Source organism: Rhinolophus hipposideros, assembly GCF_964194185.1.
Source record: "Rhinolophus hipposideros genome assembly, chromosome: 9".
Classification (NCBI taxonomy): Eukaryota; Metazoa; Chordata; class Mammalia; order Chiroptera; family Rhinolophidae; genus Rhinolophus; species Rhinolophus hipposideros.
Genome location: NC_138055.1, coordinates 92762028 through 92774261, shown reverse-complemented (window position 1 = coordinate 92774261; position 12234 = coordinate 92762028). Strand labels below are relative to the sequence as shown.

Below are 12234 nucleotides of genomic sequence, written 5' to 3'. Positions count from 1 at the left end.
TTTCGTCTTTGGCTAATTTTGGTGCTGTGACTTAAGAGGAGACAAACTGCGCCTTCAGATCCCTGCTGACTCCACCGTGTGATGGGCCTCTCCCTCCTGACTGGTGATGGGGACAACTCCTGGTCGCCTGTGCACTGGAATTGAGTCTGTCATTAGCACGGTAAGGATTCTATTTTCCTTTTGAGTAGTCACTTGATTTCTGGTTCAGGGTTCTTTCGGTCTGACCATTTGATCTCTGTAAACAGATTAATGGTTTATAAAGATCTTACTTCTGTTGAGTAGAAGATGATACAGAATCTGTTTTGTTGGTCTCTGTTTCTCTATTTGTCTATCTTAAGCTTGAATCAAGTAAGAAGGGTATACATGTCTATTATGTTGCTTTGTACAGCAAAAACTAAAAAAAAAAAAAAAAAAAAAAATTCCGTGTCTTCCAGGAAGTGGATATGTGGACTGGTGAGTTTTGTATTGGTGTTTATGTTTGACACATGGCTGAAATTTTATAATTGAAGCTATAAGCTTTCTCTCTGTGTGTCTGTATGTTTACATGTCTACAATTAAGAAAGGGCTTTCCCTCTCTGTGTGTAATATCTTCCTAACTCCAGACAGTATTATCAAATTAGATTACAACATCTCTTAAGGCAGCTGTATTCTGATTGGCTTAAATATCAATAAGCACTTATATAAACTGAATATTTCTAAAATTCCAAGAAGTAAATTGAACCCCAAATACTTTCAATGTGAAAAAACAGAGGTATTCTTATAGAAACTAACTCAGAAACACTTTTCAAGTTCACATAATTTAGGTAATTCTTTGACAAACAAGACTAGTTTAACATTTGGTTTAATAAATAGAGTTATGTCTTCTCTGTGTTAAATAATTATCAGTGTTAAAAAATACATGTGTAGATTTTTATTCTACTTGGGTATGTTCTTCCTAAATTTACACAGGTTCACTGATTGGATAAGCTCGCATTGCTCATACTAAATATCTAAGATTATGAAAAACGTGCATTTGTGTTTCACCAAATTAAATGAATATGCTGACAAACTTTCTTTCAATAGTAAGTATGTCAGCTTGAAAATAATTTCCAAGATTTTTCAGTAACTTAACCTTGGAGTTAATTAATGGATATTCAATAGATAGATTATTTCAATAAGATAGAATACGGAATTATTGACTACTAAACATACCACTTCCCTGAAAATAAGACTTAGCCGATCAGCTCTAATGTGCCTTTTGGAGCAAAAATTAATATAAGACCTGGTATTATATTTATGTTATATTATATTATATTATTATCATATTATATTATATAAGCCCCGGTCTTATATTTCAGTAAAATAAGACCGGGTCTTGTATTAATCTTTGCTCCAAAGGATGCATTAGAGCTGATTGTCCCGGCTGGGTCTTATCTTCGGGGAAACACGGTAGTATTTGCACTCTTCTTTCTTACTTTTACGTGCTACAGAGAGACTCTATATAGTTGGATCGGTTAATGAATGTGTTTGCTTTTTCCATTTTTGAAGTTGTTCTGTAAAGGATGTAGATAGAAATATATAGTAAGTTGTAAGGGAATTCTACTTGTCATGATCAAAGCTAGGAGTTGATAAGATTTGCAAAGGGAGCTTTAGTATCAAACATTAAAAAAATAATTTGGTTTCCTTTCTGTTAAAATGACATTTTCTTGGATTATTGGTCTGCTTTTAATAAGAGGTGGCAAAGGGTTATTTGTTGCTTTCTGTGTAATTTGCCTGGACAGCAGAGATTCTGTGTATTATCAAAATCGTATCTTATGCTTTATGTTGACTTTGTTATGCCTCTGATTGACCTTGTCATGCCCCTTATCATTTCTGAACACTGACGTTTCTTACTTAGGAAAGAGCTAAGATACTTTACAATCATGTTTATTTTAGAAATATTTTATTGTCACGTTGGTTAAATATCTAGTCAAGTACTAGTTCTTAATAATCCATGATCCTTTTCTTAAATTAAATCTTTTTTTAAATTTAAATGATTAACCCCCCTTCCCCCCCTCCCCCCGTGCCCAACTCCGATTCAAGCCATTGTTCTCAGTCTAGTTGTGGAGGACGAAGCTCCCTGGCCCATGTTGGTATTATGGGCATTGCGCTCCACCAGGCTGAGGCGGTCTGTCACCAGGTGTCAGTCGGCGGCTCATGGCAGCTCACCAGCTACCCACCTCTAGGTCGAACTGTTGTTCACCATCTTAGCTGTAGAGGGCGCAGCTCACTGGCCCATGTGGGAATCGAACTGGCGATGTCAGTGTTATGGGTATGGCGCTTGCTCCAACTTTAGGTACAAAAGTTATCATTTAAGATTTAATTTAGGGGACGGCCTGAGACACCCAGCCATCCCCTAAATTAAATCTTAAATGATAACTTTTCCACCTAAAACTGTCTTTGGGATTTCCCAGAAGGACCCTGGAAGATCATAAAACATTTGTTCTCTCACCTCATAAAAAAGACAAGTGCTAGAAATTTAGGTTTATTTGATAGGTTGCCACTGATGAGTTGAATGGGAAGAGCTGTCAAGTCAGAAGAGATGCTTAGCCTTCCTTAGGTTAAATCTGCATGGGTAAATGCTAATATAAATATTTCAGAAATTGTGGGCTATATGGAAAGTTCCTAGAGAACAGCCAATGCCTGTGCTGTCCATGTTGTGTTTCTATTTATCAGAGTCCTGGTACTACTATACCTGATAATCATACAATAGAAGTGTTATTAGTCATAATTCCATTTATTTTTTAAATGTTAACTTTACTTCTTTAATTTGAGTTTCGCATCTTATACGCCAGTGATTTTCAATTGGGGATTCACATCACTTACTTACGGAGTTTTATTAATATACAGATGTTTAGGACCTGCTCTACACTTACCGAATCTCTTTATAGATATTTTTGGTATGTTCTTACTGTAAGATTGATACATTCATAATATAATTTTGTCAAGATTATTATTTGTTATACCTGGATTTTTCCTCTGTAAACATTATATTCATTTATTTTAATAAATTAGATGTAATATTAATATGCCTTTTCTAAAAATAGGATCAATCATTATGTTTATAATTATGTCTAAAATGTTTTGATTGACTTTAATGTCTTGTTTCATACACTGCAGAAACGACATTTCCTTGTCTGTTGCACTACTCTTGCTATAAATTCTCATCAGAATTTTCACTTTTTAAATTATCAGTAATAATTTAACCATAGTCATTTTAAGTCTTTTACAGATAAACTTTTGTTTTATTCTGATACTTTAGCTACCAGCCGGAGTGCTCTGTTTTCAACAAAGAATCTTCTCAGAGCTCAGAAGAGGCCATGCCAGGTACTTCTGGGTGCAGGGTTCTGATGCTATTATACAAACACGGAACTGAGTCTCAGGATTTTCGGAACTCTGCTAGAGAAGCAGATGCGTTTGGGAGACTGCAAACCCAAGACACACCAGGGCGATCATTAATTACATAAAACCAAATGAACTGATAAAGAAATACTTTTGGTTTTATTTGGAACATTGTTGGTATTTTGATGTTCTGTTTCCTAGATATATAAGAAAACCCTTTGTTTTCTTTTAAGTTATCATTAATTCGAAAATAGTCATTGAGTAGACTATGCTTTTGTAAAATGAAATAAAACACTGTAAATAATACCTTTTTCTCCTTTCCTGACCCCTACAGAATTTGGAAACTCCTACTGAATATTCTTACTTTCATAGCGATATAATAATTTGCATAGGTTCAATAAGAATCTGTCTTCCTTGTTAACAGGAATACTTGGAACTTTGGTTCTGCAACCAAAGCATTGCCTGCAATGTGATATTTGAAAATAATACTAATTTAATCAAATATGACCAGACACTTTTAAGGTGCTAAGGTTGATTTCATGGAACCAATGCTTACAAAGCCCTCTTGGAAAAACTGGCCTGATCCCAGGTTTATACAGTTCCTAGCCTTATAGATCTGTGAGGAAGGTCACTTTCTGGCAGGACCAGGAACTTAAAGATACTTTGGAGGCTTTTAGAAGATAGGAATTAGCCCAAATCTATAGGTACTGCGGGTCAGATCTGGTGGGGAGTTCTTGGGTTGGCTTCTTAGCCTCTGATGTACAATGCTTATAAATTAAAAGATTCCGTACTGTCAAGACTTCAATTCTCCCCAAATTGATCTACAGATTCAGTACAATGCATAACAAAACTGCAGGAGGGTATTTTATAGATATTGATAAATAATTCTAAAATGTATGTGAAAAGGCAAACAAAGAAAGAATAACTAAAGCAATACTGAAAAAGAATAAAATTAGAGGGTTCACATATCTGATTCCAAGACATACTATAAAGCTACTATAATCAAGACATTGTGGTATGGGCAAAAGGATAGACCCTGCGATCAGTAGAACAAAACAGAACGTACAGAAATAGAGCCACACAGATATAGGAAGTTGATTTTTGACAAAGGTACACAGGCAAGTCAATGGAGAAAGGATGGTCTTTTTAACAAATTGTGCTGCAACAACTAGATATGCATATGCAAAAAAATGAACCTTGACCTCATCTGAAATCATATAAAAATTAACTCAAAATGGATCAAAGATCTAAGTATAAAATGTAAAACTATAAGACCTTCTAGAAGAAAACACAGGAGAAACTCTTTGTGTCCTCAGGTTTAGTAAAGAGTTCCTGGATACAATACTAAAAGTGTAATCCATAAAAGAAAAATTACAAATTGGATTCCACTGAAATTAGAAACTCTTTACTCTGCAAAAGACACTATTAGTGAATTAAAATACAAGCCACATATTAAAAAAAAAATTGCAAATCATACATCTGGCAAACTACTTATATTCAGAATATATGAAGAAATCTCAAAACCCAATAATAAGAAAACAACCCAAGAAAAACTGGGTGAAAGTCGGGTATTTCACATACATACATATGGCAAATAAGAATATGAAAAATGTTCAACAGTAGGCATTAGGGAAATATACATTAAAACCAAATGAAAGATCACACAACTAATATAATGAGTAACAAACTGGCAATACTAAGTGCCAACAAGTATACAGAACAATGGGAACTGTCATACTTTGATGGTGAGGATGCAAAATGGTATAGCTACTTTGAAAAAGAGTTAAGAAGTTTCTTAGAAAGTTAAAACATACACATACCAAATGACCCAACAATTCACTCTTAGGTATTTACCCAAGAGAAATGAAAACTTATGTCCATAAATGGACTCACAATGTTCATAGAAACTTTATTTGTAATAGACAAAAACTGGGAAATACCCAAATATCCTTTAGTTAGTGAACTAATAAAGTGGTATATCCATTCAATGGAATACTATTCAGCAATTAAAAGGAAAAACAACTACTGATACGTGCAAAAACAGATGAACCCCAAATGCGTTATGGTAAGTGAAAGAAGCCAGACACAAACGGCACTATGATATGATTCAATTTATATGACATTCTGGAATAGGCAAATCCATAGGGATGGAGAATAGACGAGTCAGGGACTGGTGGAACAGGATGGGGTTGACTACAAAGGGACAGCATTAATTTTCTGGAGTGATGAAACTCTTCTATATTTCAATTATAGTAGTGGTTACATGACTGTATAAATCTGTCAAAACTTTTAGAACTATACACCAAAGAGAGTAACTTTTACTGTGTATAACTTTTAAAATAAATATAAAGAAGACAGGAAAGACAGTATGCAAGCAATTTGACTACATCAAACTCCTGCTTAAAACCTTTTCACGGCTCCTAGAATTGTTAGTCCACGTTTCTTAGCCACAGCCTGATCGTCCTGTGCCGAGCCTCATCTCTTGTGAAGCTTCTCATTCCACACTATTTGCAATTCCTCATATTCAAAGCACGTGACACAGTACCTGGCCCAGGTGCTCAGTAAATACGGGCTCCATTCCTTCATACATTTTTCCGCATTTCTTTATATTAACCGTCTGTTCTGAAGGCTCTTTCTATTCCTCAGCACAGCTAACTTGCAGGCAGTAAGCCTCAGGCGGTAGCTCTTCCAGAAGGGTTCCTCTGAATCACTTCCTCCCTGGCCCTGCCCCGCAACAGGGTGGGTCTAATGCCTCTCTTCTGAGCTCCCTATCTGTGCAGTAAAGGCCCGTGGATGCTCAAGCCTTGCACATTCTAAAGAAAGGACTGGTTCTCCTCTGGCTCCTGGGAGTTGGCTGCCCCAGAAGAGTGTCTCTGTCTACCTGGGGCCTTGGGCCACGGCGGGTAGTTCATGCTCACATGTGATTTATGGTGGGGCCTTGAGTTACACTCATTAGTGTGACCTCTGGAGGGGCTGGAGACTAAGTAACTAAGGTCAGTCTTGTGGACTCTCATGCCTAAGTAACTGACCTTCAGTAAAAGCCCTGGACCTAAAGGCTTGGGTGAATGTCACTGGTTAGCAGTACTTCCTACATACTGTCACACTATTGCTGGAAGAATTAAGCATGGTCCATGGAATTCCAAGGGAGCGGGTGCCTCAAAGCTCGTGCCCGTTTTCCCTGGACTCTGCCCCATGCTCTTTGGTTTGGTTGATTTTACTTTGAATCCTTTCATTGTAATAAATGGGAACCACAAGTGTAACAGCTTTTCTGAGCTCTGTGAGTCCTAGAGAATAGTCACTTCCTGTCTCTGTGCTGTGATTTCTTTCAGGTCAATAACCTTGTATGACTTGTCTACCATTTCTAGAGCCTAGTGCTGAGCCTGAAACATGATGTATTAAATAAGTGTCTGATTGCAAGAGAGGCACAGCCTTCTCATAAGTGATTCCCAGCTGAATAAAAATAAATAAATAAATAAAAATAAAAAAAAGTGTCTCTGGGGCTTGCAGAGGGACGTGAATATAGCATGGGTTTTCTCCCAAGAAGAAATCATTACGCTAACCATGTAAAAGCACAGGTAAGTAAAAACTGTCAACCCCAGAAGCCTGAACTGAGAATTAAGCCTGTCAGAAAACACATCCAGAATAGAAATTTAAAAAGCCTTAGCCAAGTAACAGCAGTGTGATAGCACAGCTGAGGGCTATGGAGGCTACAGGAATTTCGGGGGAAAAAGAACAGTGGGACAGAAAAAAGGCCATGGAAATTTCACCCTGTCAACTACATTTTATTTTCAGAATCTGTCTTTTAGGAAAGCCATACCAGGATAAGTAATATTTCAATGGAAAATACCAAGATTGACATTTGAAATCATGAAGTCTTTTGGAAACTAGGAGAGTCTGCAGTCCTCTGCTAGGCTGCCTGGCTAACACTCTGCCCTGAGGGTAAGATGCAATTACAACCTCCAGTACCAGCCTTTCTGGTTCTTGCTGACAATGTTAGAAATGTTTAGCAATATACTCTATCAAAGAATCATGACAACAATAATTAAGTTTTGAAAGGATCTTTTGCTGGTAATTCTTTCTTTCTGAAGAGATCTAGTTCAATTAAACACACATGCTTTGTCTTAGAGCCACAGACCACTCAAACAGAAATACAATATGCAAGACATGCCAACTCACTGAGGGGTACCCACCCTAAATCAGTAGCTCTGAGTAAAATCATGGAATTTTAGAGTTGATTAGAAAGAGGTCAGATGTTTGATTTGAATGTCCTCATTTTGGAAATGGGGTAGCTGGGAACCAGAAAAAAAGCAGTGACTGTTGAATAAACAGAACAGTGAGTAAGCAGGTAGCCAAGACATTACCTCAGTGTGCGAACCCGCCAGCACACTACCTTTCCTTGCTGGGCCTGGCATAGCCTCCATTCCAAACCCAGCAAAGTGAAAGTGTAGGTAGAGAGATAGACATGAGCAGAAGCAGAAATTTAGCCCCATTAGAAAGCCCCTTGCTGCAGCTCCTACTTGGGTTAAGACCCCTGGCAGCTGCCCAGAAGGGCTGCAGGCTTACACATACCCCTAAATCAAACAGATGTGCTGTTAAAAGTCAGAGAAGGGAGCGAGGACACATCCTGTTTGTCAGGATCACGGACACCTTACTAGCCCAACAGAATTCCAGGTTTACACATACCCCTAAAAGGTGTGTTTACTCATCCCCCGAAGCCAAGGGGATGTGTTTACATGCCCCTAAATCAAAGGGGTATGTTTACTCATGCCCCTAAATCAAAGAAATGCATTGCTAAATACCAGAGAAGGGAAGACTTGGCACCTCAAGGAGAGAAAGAGAAATAAAAGAAGGGAGGAGGGAGGTCATTCTCCCGATAGAAATAAAAGCCTTCATGCAAAGTAAGTCCAGGCTGCTTCCCTCCCTTGGGTCAGCCTGCTCCATGTCTGAAAGTGTACTTTCTTTTACTGTTCATGGGGCACAAACTGTCTCTTGATCTAAGTCTTTCTTTCAAGAAGACAAGAATCAAGGTACAACGCCATTTCCCCGTAACATGAGGACCCCCATCAAATCACATCAATCCAGGCCTGAAGCTTTGGGTCAGACATGGCAAACTTTGGTAAGTTACTGCATCTCTCTGAACCTGCTTCCGTATGTGGATTGTAGGATGACAATGCTTCCCTCACTGGAATTTTATATGGTTAATGAGGTAACAATAGGGAACATCATGCTGGGCATACAGAAGATGCTCAACAAATGTAATTTCCCTTTCCTCGCCCATGAAGTCCTCCTCCACGGCAGCCTTTCCAATCAGATTTCCTCATCTGAACCACAAATCCAAAGATAATTATCTGAGTGCTTATTTCTTCAATTCTTCCCAAGGATGGCAAATAGCTACTACCATTGTAGAAGAAAAGAGAGCATGTAGTGCTGCCTTAGTACATCAGGGCTTAATTCTTTCCAGGAATCCAGTTGAGACACGGCTTCATGGACTCAAACAGCTCTACAGGGCTTGTGGCAGTACCCTTTCACATATTAGTATTGAACACTACTGATGTAGGGCCTTCCAAAAAAAGGCAGGAAGTAGAGGGTTGTGGGATAGGAGTGAGTGGGGGCAGAGCATAAAGAGGTTATTTCAAATTCTTTCCCCAGTGTCTCTGTGGTTGGAGACAGACCAGCCTGCCCTGAGCAGACGGTATGCTGCCCACACGCCCAGAGATACCTAGAACCCAGAGCTCAGTTGTCCAGTGAGGAGTATGGCATTTGCTTCTGGGTCTCACATCAACTCTTCCAACATCATGATGCTTTAAACCATTGCTGCCATTAGGGAGCAGCTGAGCCCCTCAAGGAGCAGACTCCTAGGTCTTAACTTCTACCTTGACCCCATACCCTCACCTACCTGAGACCTTCATTCTCATATAGCTATCTCTGAAATTCATCCAGGCTGCCTCAGGACCCCTTGCCTGGTCTAGGGTGTCCCTGAATCTCAGGGTTGTCTAACACCCAGGTATCACCATCTCCATCTGCCTTACCCCTGCCTTGGGAAGAAGGAAGAAATGGCAAGGGGGTCCACAGGTGTACAAGCCCTTTGGAAGGGGCTTGCTATTGCTGAGAGAAGAAGGTAAGCCTTCCAACTCTGGAAGGCGAAGGAAAGCCACTTGGGTAAAGACAAAGAAGGAGTCCTTTTCCAGTTTGCTTAAGTGCCACTTACAGTATTATCTAGTTTGGTTTTCTCAAATTGGGTTCTATTTATGCACCGCAGAGAGGAGGGAGAGTTTTGAAGGGAATTGGGATGGGATGAGTCAGAGCTGCAGAATTCTGAAAAACTTTTAGTTGGAGGAGGCACAACAGTTTAATTATTCACTTTTTCTGAGTTTCATGTGTTTGTTTTGGGACCGGGTAGATGAGAGTCATGGAATGCTCAACGCAGAGGTCTGGCCATCCCTTCACTTTCCTTTCCCAAACCTACTGACTTTAGACAGAGTTCAAACCCTGTATCTACCATTCTCACAACCCAGAGCAGACCTTGCACTCTAGGCCAATGTAGCCTGTGCCCCACCTTGGGATCAGGGCTGCAAACTTGCTGCCTGCGTGGCCTTCTCCAACCCTCTGGCGTAGCTGCTGACTCAGGCACTTGCAGAGCATCTCCTCCATTGCCTACTAGGGCTCTGAGGCTTTCACAGGTCGCACCCTCCACCCCACTCATAAGCATAATGGGTGCATTATCTCCCGGATTTCCAGGCATCGCCTGTCTTTCTCTATAGCTAAAACCACAGAGCTCAAAAATAACTTGTTGAGTGTTTGCAAGAACTGAAATATAAAGAATTCAGTTTAGAAACTAATCAAGAGTCACCATTCATAAAACCACTCTGGGCTTTCTTGCACAATTAATATTTAGGATCAAAGTCTTTCTCTCAGTCTGTACCCAGAACTCAGTCCTCAGAGTAGAAAGGGGAGCACTAAGGAGAGCGCATGGTCCCAGGGGACACCAGAGCAATCCCATCTCAGGGAAACTGCGACGCTTGTTTCAGAGGGCCAGAACCACCACCCTCCTCTGGACAGGAGCCTCAGACACAATGCATCCAGTTCACCCTAGGCCAGCGAGCCCTCTCCTGTCTCCTCTGTTTTATAGAGGTTATGGAGCTGCAGCTCATTAAGCCAGACGCGTGCCACTGGTCAGGAACAGTTTGGGGAAGGGAAATAAATAGTGCATCCAGGGACCAAATTCTATCCTCACCTTAAACACCTAGTTTTCCCAGTTGACCAAGCGACCTGCTACTCTGGGTGGGGGGTGCAGGATGAGGCGTCAGGGTCCCAGCTGGAACAAGTAGCCCACTGGCTGAAGTCGAGGAAAGAAGGAACTGGAGGGGGAATGATTGGAGGTGGTGGTTGGAAATCCGAAGAAAACAGGAAAAAGAAAAGGAATCAGAAGGGCAAAGTAACCAGAAGATGGAAACGAGAAATAGAAAAAGTGAGTGAGGAAAGGAGGAAAGACAGTCTGGCAGGGAAAGGACAGAAAGCGCGCGAAAGAACAGGCGTAGGGGTGGAAGGGGTGCGGCGGCGCGGGGGGTGGAAGGGGTGCGGCGGCGCGGGGGGTGGAAGGGGTGCGGCGGCGCGGGGGGTGGAAGGGGTGCGGCGGCGCGGGGGGCGGAAGGGGGGCGGCGGCGCGGGGGGCGGCGCGGCGCCCTTACCGGAGGTGGCCGAGGGCAGGCTCTCCAGGCTCCAGGAGCGCGACAGGGCGCCCCGCACGCCGCCGCGGCCGCCGCACACCACGCCACTGCTGTCCGAGTCGGAGCCCGGGGACAACCCCGCGCTGCCGCCGCCGCCGCCGCCGCTAGTGCCGAGGTCGCCGCTCGTCTGCCCGCCCGACTTGCTGGGGCATTGCTGCGTCCTCAGGCAGGCGGGTCCGAGCTCCAGCCACAGACTCGCGGGGGGCTGGGCCGCGGGCCAGGGCGCGGGGGCCGCGGGGCTGCCGGACGACAGGGCGAGCGAACTGGAGCCCGGACCGGGGCCGGCACCCGCACCGCCGTCGGAGGGCGCGGCGTCCTCGGTCCCCTCCTGGCCGCCGCGCGGCCGCGGCTCCGGGCCGCCGGACATCACGGGGCTCCGCCGAGGAGGCTTCCGGCCAGCCGCCGCCGGCCCGGACTCCGGTCGCACGCGGCGCGGGGCTGAGGCCAGCTGCCCCCCGTAGGGCGCGGCGCACCGGCTGGCCCGCAGCTCCCGGCCCGCGCCACGCGCGCTGAGCTGCGGGGGCGCCCGAGGCCGGGTCGGCGGGCCCAGTCGGCACGCGCCCACGCACGCGCGTACGCCGACACGGAGCGGCGGCGGCGGTCACGGCGCGGGGGCGGGGAGCGCCCTCGGGGGGGTAGGGCGGCACGCGGCACCCGGGCGGCACGCGGCACGCCAGCCTGCGCACCGTGGGTTGGAGCAGGGACATCTTCAGAGGGGACGCCAGACACCCGAGGCCACTGTGGTGAGCAGAGCCGGAGGGCGCTGGCTTTGATTCCGGAAGGGATCCAGCTCCGACGCCCGGCGCACCCAAGCCCACTGCGGCGGGAAGGCAGGCGGGAGGCCTCGCTCAGCCCAGGGCGGTGACCCAGGTAGGCAGCTCGGACACCCGGTCCGGGAACGCGCGGCAAACACTGGCTCTCCGCCGCCCTGGGACAACCAGCCAGCAGGAGCCTTTACCTTCTGGTAAAGGTCCTCTTTACCATAAGGGACCCTGTATCTTCACGGGTACTATGGATATTGTCTCTGCTCCTTGTGGGTCCTCTGTTATTTCCTCTGTCAGATGAGTATTAATACCTGTCCTAACCACTCAGGGCTGGGACAATGGCAGGCAAATGTTTATGTAAAGTACTAAGCTCTGTACAAGCA

General features: G+C 43.8%; 1 protein-coding gene across 2 annotated transcripts in view; it reads right to left on the bottom strand.

Moving 5' to 3' along the window:
• The window catches only part of ARHGEF4 (Rho guanine nucleotide exchange factor 4), a 77158-nt gene extending 65882 nt beyond the window's left edge, over positions 1-11276 (bottom strand). The window contains exon 1 of one of the 2 annotated variants that reach the window (XM_081058854.1): positions 11049-11276. The gene's annotated coding sequence lies outside the window, so the exon portion shown is untranslated. The remainder of the gene's footprint in view (positions 1-11048) is intronic. The other variant, XM_081058859.1, reaches the window with a different exon arrangement.
• Between the last annotated feature and the right edge of the window lie 958 nt (positions 11277-12234).